Below are 9,415 nucleotides of genomic sequence, written 5' to 3' on the forward strand. Positions count from 1 at the left end.
AGACTTCTATGAATTCTCGATGACAGAATGTTTTTTTTTTTTATGTTTGTCATCCAGGGTCTATTATTACTGAATGTTTTAATTTTCTTTGATATAATTATAGTTTCCACAGAACTGGATGTACGAATTAACAGTTGTGGTAAGTTCATCTGTCTGGGCAGTTGTTTACAAACATATCCCAATCTGTTTGCTCCAGACAACTTTGTGGCTGTAAAACAGCGTCGTCAGACCATGACTGATTGGACTGTACTTCGAGTTTCGTTGTTTTTAAAACCGATTTGTACACGGGTGTAAGTGTGGTCCGACTCTCCGAGGGGAAATAACGATCGAGATGTGTAGGCCACTTCTATGTTGCTATAACACATGTCCAAGGTTTTATCGTGCCTTGTGGGACAATTAACATATTGACTATGTGTTGACAAGTGTTGAGCTAACGAAAGATGATTGAAATCTCCCATAACTAGTCGGACAGCATCAGAACTTTTTGTCCCAATTATATGTACAATGTTTAGTACCGGGTATATGTTTTGCTGCTTTCTCTGTGTTGGCTGTGGGTTTTTATATACTCAAGTATGACGTAAAATTGTGTAAACTCTCTCGGCAGGTAGTATAGCATGAGATTGTTACATAGTAGTTCAATATCGGTCGTTTTGATTGAGATATAAGATAATATAAGGTTGCGTGCGCAACAAGATCCACTTTATTTAGAATCTTATAATGGCAAGCTAGGAAGATTGATTTATGTGTTAAGTTATGGACCTTGTTGATGTCCAAGGGCTGAGCCGAAGGCTCTTCGAGCTCTAAGTTTGAAAAAAAAAAACCTGTTTGGACGCCAAACAGTAAAAAAAAAAACCTGTGAGAACACAGTTCTGTTTGAGAAAGACCCGAGTCAATGCCTTTGTAAAGCATTGCTTTTTCCAATGCCTTTGGCCCCCGACGCATGCTTGGCTGCACATGGCCGAAGGCCGATGACACCCGGAGCCTCCGCCATTTTCCTTCGTTATACCAAGCTAACCGTGGGGGACTGGCCATTTATGTAACGGTCCCTTTGAGGAACAGCGTTTGACAGGTTTGTGGGGACTTTTTTACAACCCCGCCCGTGCAAGAGGTGGACTCTCGTCTTCCCGTGCACATCCCAACGGGAGTTATGTTTCGCCATTCATTTAGCCTAGCTACCCCCTCAAGTAGCCGTTTCCACCCAGGTTCCACGATGAGGCAGAACAGCGTACCCGGGAAATTATGGACCTAGATTTAGTATAGAATCTAGACTTGAAAAAAGGTGTAGGGATATTATAGATCTAATTGTTATAACAATAAGCTACATATTAGAAATTTAGTTTTCGGTTTTTCAACACCGGGAAATATAGATATATTTAAAATGAAATTTTTACAATTTATTGTAGTAGCGGTATCGTAATATTATTGGGTTGGAAAGATTCCATGTCTCTTGCAAAGCAACACCAAGTATGCAACGACATCTCCAACCATTAATAACCTTGACCTTGTGCTAGTACACGTAGGGAAAAGAATTAGGCCACCAGACGTCTGCACATCCACGCAGACAACTCTTTCTACCTGTCATGTCTGAGTGTCAAGTTTTAGTGTCGTCGCAAGGGGTGGGGGAGTTAGAATATCCAATCAGAGACAAGATAACAAGTTTATAATAAATGTCTTTAAAAACATAGATAAAAAAAAATCGGCTCATAATTTATGGCTGTGTACCAATCAATGATTGTAAATAGCCTACTAGGTAATGTACCAATCAATAATTCGTATCTTTCTTATCTTATTTAATACAGTCGTTGCTTCAAAAAAGAGGATGATTACACAATTGTAGGTAATCAGTAGTGTAGCAATGAATCAGTGTTGGTAATTAACAATATACCAGTCAGTGATTGTAGGTAAAAGATTATTTGATTTGGAATAGTTTATTTGATTTGATTTGGAATAGTTTATTTTGGGAAAGGGGGCGATACGGTATGACCATTACTTTTTTTTGACGGTATTCACCTTTTTCAATGTGAGCTAAAAATTGCTTTTCTTGTATTTTAACGTTTATTATTAATTTATATAAATAGTTAAAAGTAAGGCAATCCATCACTGAGTGCCGGCATCTATTTTCTTTTTACAAAAATAAAAAGCACTGGGTAAGACCATTAACTTATTGGCACGAGTCGCCGTGGTCTATATTAAATCATGATGTTTTGCACTGAGCCGACTTCTGCACTGATCGCGAAGGACCCGCTCGGGAAAGACAGCCTTATGAACTCTCCGTGACTTGCGCCTTCTTCGATGTAGAGCAACCAGAAAAAAAAAATCTCAAGCAGAGAAGATTACGTCATAAACCAGCGGTTCTCAATCTTCTATGCTCGGCGACCCCTTTTACAATCTCCCACTCTGATACGACCCCCCCCCCCTCCAACACACACATACAGCAATAGAAGAGTAGACAATAACAATCCATATTTTCGATGGTCTTAGGCGACCCCCTGGCAAATCGTCGACCCACAGGTTGAGAACCCCTGCCATAGACGGTTGTGATGGTAGACTGGCAGACGTCTGTGGCGCGGGACGAAATGTGAGACTAACACGGAGCTGTTCGATGAGTCAACCGAACTGGACACTTCGTAACAGTATAAATGTCAGTTGGTGGACACAGGGGAACGTGGGTGGGTGCGCTATGAGCTACCACCCCCAACTCCATTTTGTTTTATCCGCTCTAAAAACTCCAAGGGGGGGGGGGGATAAGTACCTGTGTGAAGCACTTGGCTTCCAAGGGTTCTCAGCAAGAATTTCTAAAGACTGGTATTTTTAGGTTCGTGATAATTATGACGCCTGTGTCTACACTACTCTAATGGTTACCTGATGGGGAGGTTGGTCGCTGTGCTGGTCATATGGCACTATCGTTAAGCGTCGGCTATTGAAATAGACAGGGCCGGATTTAAAATATGTGGAGGCCCCGTGGCTGGATTTTGTTAAGGCACCTATACTTTTTCGAAAACCTTTAAAAAGATCCACTTATGATTAATATAAATAACTACCGGTACTTTTATATCCAAAAGGATGCCATATTTTAGAAGAAAGAAATAGTAGGCCTACTTTTACATTTAATCTCATTTTAAAAACCATTTTTAAAACGCATATTTTATTTTAAAAAGTGTAGGCCCATAGTCTTGAGTTTGTGTATGGTAAGGCTTTTGGTGGTCGCACTGCCGTAAATTCGGAGCTACTTGTACATATTATTATTATTAATGACTCATGAGCATGCGACAAGCGGGCACTTCTTAATCACGACAATGTTGACAGCCGACGTAAGATTTAAAGTGTAGGTGGTAAAAATGCGAATAAAATGTTTGACAAAAAAAACAATAAAAAAAAAACGTACTGACCCGTCATAATTCGGTTTTATTTTTATTTTTTATAGAGGCTGTAGCCCGGCATGATCTCCCTTAAATCCGGCCCTGAAAACAGATGGCCTTTACATCATTTGACCTATAAATGGTGAGGTCTGAAAGGATACTTATTTTTTTTTAATACTAAAAAAACAAGGGAGAGAACGCATGTTGGCAACCATTGAGTAGTTAGGCATATTCAGTTTAAAAAAAAAAAGATTTCTTTTGTTGTATTAGTTATTTTATCCATTTATTATAACATGCAGTTGATACAAGTTTAGACCTGACCTTGAACTCTGAGATCCAGCTAGGCGCCCACAATCTCGGGGACCAGTCGTGCAGACCGACCTCCGTCTCTATTTCGTAGGTTGACCCGCGCCCTCTTTTTTTCCCCACAGACACAAATGAAGAGCAACTACTGTAACATTAACAATATAGATGCAAATACGAACACCATTCACACACGGAACACATACACCCTAACAACCAGCGCTGTATAAGTTAGACTTCTATAGACTTCTCGATGACGACAGATGACCTTCGTGTTTGTAAATTATGGTACAGCTAGTGTTATGTATTATTGCTGCTTTACTTTTTAGCCTTCTGAGTGATTTCGATCATTGTGCTACTCTAATCAAATGTGTTCTTTTTTGGCAGTTGTTTTTCTCTGTCAGCTCGATCAAAATGGCGCCTCATTTGACCTTTATAGCGCCGGGGAGTAGGGGATCTTTGTTACGCCCGAGAGAGGGAGAGGGGGGGAGAGAGAGAGAGAAATAGAATTTTTTAAAAATCTTCATGAGTATTCACTATTCACTGTGCACAGATAACGAACATAGTCAATATTTGATGGAATGATAATTTACGATGGGGGATTATTTACGAGGATGGCTGCCTGGTCGTGCGGTATGCGCGCTGGACTGTCGTTCGCACTTCTCGATGGTCCCGTGTTCAAACCCCGCCCGCTCCCGTCTTCCTGGCTAAGGTTTGGACTAGGAAGTAAATTATCTTCTACTCTGAAGGAACATCCGAAACATGTAAAACATTTTACAATAATTGAGTGACATAAGTCATGTTCTTACGCAACACTTTGCGATTTAACCATCGAATATGTCGTCACATCTGGGAAGCGTGGTCGAGAGGCTAAGTACGCTTGAACTTATCTTGGCTTGGCTACCTATGAAGGGGGCTCGAGGTTCGACACCCGACTCGAGTAGGGTTGTGTTTACAAGCATGAAGGTAGCACTATATAAAAGCTACATTTATTATTATCTCTTCACACAACTTCCAATCTACACGGCCAACATAAATTCAACACACCTTGGCAAGTCTAGCGAATCACTCAGCAAAATATTGAACCTAATCGAATCATTAGCTCACACCTTAAAGGTAGATCTCGTTCCTAGTTGAAAGGGGCAACAAAGGTACAATACCACAAACAGCCTCTGTGCCATGCTGAACAATCGTCCATCGGTAGCCAAGGACGCTAAGAGATGACGTAAACACAGTCTTTGACAACAGCACACAGGCAAAGAGACACTGTTGCTCGGATGTGCCGCGTAGTGCGCAGAGAATAAAACAACACAAATTAAACCCTAGCCAAGTCCTGATTATGTGATTGCTAAATATGTTTTGGGGCTCTATATAATAATAATTATTTTATTTATAAAGCGCTGTTAATTAACAAACAAAAAATGTAGGCTCAAGGCGCTGTGATAACATTACAAACATAAAATGACAAACTAATCTAAAAAAGTTTTAAACAGATAGGTCTTAATGTTTTTCTTGAATGTAGTGTACCGAAGCAGGTTGTCTGAGATCAATGGGCAGTGAGTTCCAAATTTTTAGGCCGTGCACAGAAAGAGCCCGCAGACCGTAGCTTTTGAGGGTTAGGGACGGCTAACCCTAATCCTAACATGTGTTGCCTATAGGCTAGGTAAATCCGGCCCTGGTATAATACTAAGTTTTAGGCCCCCCAACCTAAGACAAAGGTAGCGGTTGGCGCGAGATTGTACTTTTAAACCTAATTATTGCAATAAAAATGTCTTCAGGGCTGCTAACTCTGATCAAACTTCAATTTTGTATTGTTTATATATCTCTTTTTTGGATGACGAGTTTGGCGACCACTGGTTAGTAGATTGTGTGTATGTGTATTGAGGGGTCACGGGTCAGAGTAATTTAAGCGATCTATAGTTTCATAGCAACTAAACGTCAAAGTGTGTACCGTGTAGGTCTATCTAGTTCCGGATGTAACAAGCTATTTCACGCCTCGGATAAATTGACCAATCCGGTCATCTTTTAGTTAGATCTAATCAAATCAAGTTTTGGCACATATGCCTATGATCATATGATGGGTCACTGCCGTGGTCAAGTGAACAGAGCTCAGTCACGTGTGGCGCATTCAAACGGTACGCTCCTATTTATCTAGTTCTATCTGTGTCATCTCGTTTCCAGTGTCATCCAACTATTATAGATCTCATACCATCGTATTATCTAGTCAATATGGTAATAAATTTTGTCAAAGATTCAATAACTTTTATAATATGATAGACTAGATCTAGAATTCTAGATTGTCTAGAAAATAGATAATAGATATCTTATCTAGATCTAGATCTATTCTATAACTAGTATAACTATACTAGAGTTACTAGTAATTTAATAGTATAGCCTACTAGATCTATTATCATCTATAAATAATAGTTAATAGGCATTAATTAAGGCCTTTTATTTTTAGATAAAGTCACAAAAGTAGAATAATTAATAATTTTATTAGGGTAACCAGCTCATCTGTAGTCTAGATCTCTACTAGTTACTAGACACTACTATTACTAGATCTAGATCTCTATCTCTAGTGTCTAGTGGTCTTCTCTATCATATATATTAATATGGATGCCTGGCCTATGCTATATAGAATATAGATCTAGATTATTCTAGATCTATTATATCTAGATCTAACTCTATTATAGTAAACTAGATTTATCATGACTACATAGTCATAGGACCTCTCTACATTAGTCTCATTAGAATCTAGATTAGATCTAGATGTATTATTATTAATCATCAAGACTCTAGATCTAGACTAGCTCTAGATAAGATTGGCTTAGATCTAGTCCTAGAAATAGCTGTCAGCACAACTTATCAAAAATGTAATCCTTAAGGGGCGTTGTTGCCATTGTAACTATAGATCTAGTTGAATAATCAATTTTTGGGCTTAAACTTAAACCAGCTCAGAGATTATGCAAAACTTGGACATTTCTTTTTCATTCCTTGTTAGGCTTGCTGACCTGTAGATTTAGAATAATTTAGATTATATCTACTAATCTAGATCTAGTCTTGCTAGATCTTGTATAGCTTACAAACAACATTCTAGATCTTAATGATAAATGTGTAAACAAAAAAAAAAAGATACTGTAAAGCGTAACTATTTGCGAAAAGAAAAATGCAGCCTTAATAACATAACTAGATCTAGTAAAATCTAGTTACTTAAGATTTTAGGTCTTAAAAAATGCTGCCTTAATAACATAACTAGTTACTTAGTTTAGATTTTAGGTCTTAAGTTGTCCATTTGTGGCAAAATATGCATTGACAACTTGGTCTGCATAGTCATGTGAAATACTGCAGGCTACACATTCATAACATTTGTATTAAAGATGGTGTCACTCATCCATAACCTTTGTATTTTAGATGGTGTCACTCATCCATAACCTACGTATTAAAGATGGTGTCACTCATCCATAACCTACATATTAAAGATGGTGTCACTCATCCATAACCTACATATTAAAGATGGTGTCACACATCCATAACCTACATATTAAAGATGGTGTCACTCATCCATAACCTACATATTAAAGATGGTGCCTACACATCCATAACCTTTGTATTAAAGATGGTGCCTACACATCCATAACCTTTGTATTAAAGATGGTGCCTACACATCCATAACCTTTGTATTAAAGATGGTGTCACTCATCCATAAGCTACATATTAAAGATGGTGTCACTCATCCACAACCTACATTTTAAAGATGGTGCCACTCATCCACAACCTACATTTTAAAGATGGTGTCACTCATCCACAACCTACATTTTAAAGATGGTGCCACTCATCCACAACCTACATTTTAAAGATGGTGCCACTCATCCACAACCTACATTTTAAAGATGGTGCCACTCATCCACAACCTACATTTTAAAGATGGTGCCACTCATCCACAACCTACATTTTAAAGATGGTGTCACTCATCCACAACCTACATATTAAAGATGGTGTCACTTATCCATAAGCTACATTTTAAAGATGGTGCCACTCATCCACAACCTACATTTTAAAGATGGTGTCACTCATCCATAACCTTTGTATTAAAGATGGTGTCACTCATCCATAAGCTACATATTAAAGATGGTGTCACTCATCCACAACCTACATTTTAAAGATGGTGCCACTCATCCACAACCTACATTTTAAAGATGGTGTCACTCATCCACAACCTACATTTTAAAGATGGTGCCACTCATCCACAACCTACATATTAAAGATGGTGCCACTCATCCACAACCTACATTTTAAAGATGGTGCCACTCATCCACAACCTACATTTTAAAGATGGTGCCACTCATCCATAACCTACATATTAAAGATGGTGTCACTTATCCATAACCTACGTATTAAAGATGGTGCCTACACATCCATAACCTTTGTATTAAAGATGGTGCCTACACATCCATAACCTTTGTATTAAAGATGGTGCCTACACATCCATAACCTTTGTATTAAAGATGGTGTCACTCATCCATAAGCTACATATTAAAGATGGTGTCACTCATCCATAAGCTACATATTAAAAATGGTGTCACTCATCCACAACCTACATATTAAAGATGGTGTCACTCATCCACAACCTACATATTAAAGATGGTGTCACTCATCCACAACCTACATTTTAAAGATGGTGTCACTCATCCATAACCTACATATTAAAGATGGTGTCACTTATCCATAAGCTTTGTTTAAAAGAAAGTGCCTACACATCCATAACCTTTGTTTAAAAGAAAGTGCCTACACATCCATAACCTTTGTATTAAAGACTGTGTCTACTTATCCATAACCTTTCTATTAAAGACTGTGTCTACTTATCCATAATCTTCACAGTCCTTTGTATTAAAGATGGTGCCTACACATCCATAACCTTTGTATTAAAGACTGTCTACTTATCCATTACCCTTACAGTCCTTTGTATTAAAGATGGTGCCTTGTTATGCTAGAAATATAAGTTAGATCTAAAAAATTTACCAAACCAATTATATTTTAAACAGGAGTGTTGCAATAAATAATTTTTAACTGTGCAGATTTTTTTTTCTTTCAGATCAAAACGCAGATCTCTTCTTTGTAATATAAAATGGGAACATCATAAAGATTGCTAGAAATTATTACCTTTGAGAAACAGACAAGAAATGAAAACACTTGAAAAAAAAATGGTGAATCAAGGATGCGGGCAATCTTTAAGGCAAGTAGTCATTCACAAAGCTAGAATTTAACTATTCTGACTTCAATGTTATTGTCATAAAAATGTTTTTACTAAGCAAGGGCAAGCGATGAAACCACTGATCCAGCAAAGCAAGTGTCTTTATAAGTTTCATTCTTTTTGTTTGTTTGTTGCTTTACCTTTTGTGTTATTGCATGCAAATGGAGCATGTTTTTAATTAAAATTATTTTAAGAATAATTGTTAGATAATTAATCATTTAGCTTCATATAAATTTTATAGATCTAGTTTAAAAAAAAGGTTTTAATGGTTAAGTTGAAATTTTATCTTCAAACAGACTTAAACTCAACAACTCTGCATAAATGTTTTATGTATTCATTATCATAATTAAATTTTGGAACATTTTCAGATCAATGTCTAGTTATCAGAGGATTAGAACCTTCACTTGTGAGGAACTGGTCAGAAGTTGAAACATGTGGAAAGTGCTATGCCACAAAGTTGTATTTAAGGCAAGTAATCTATTCAATATAATTTAAATTTTAA

Source organism: Biomphalaria glabrata, chromosome 16, assembly GCF_947242115.1.
Source record: "Biomphalaria glabrata chromosome 16, xgBioGlab47.1, whole genome shotgun sequence".
NCBI classification, from domain to species: Eukaryota; Metazoa; Mollusca; class Gastropoda; family Planorbidae; genus Biomphalaria; species Biomphalaria glabrata.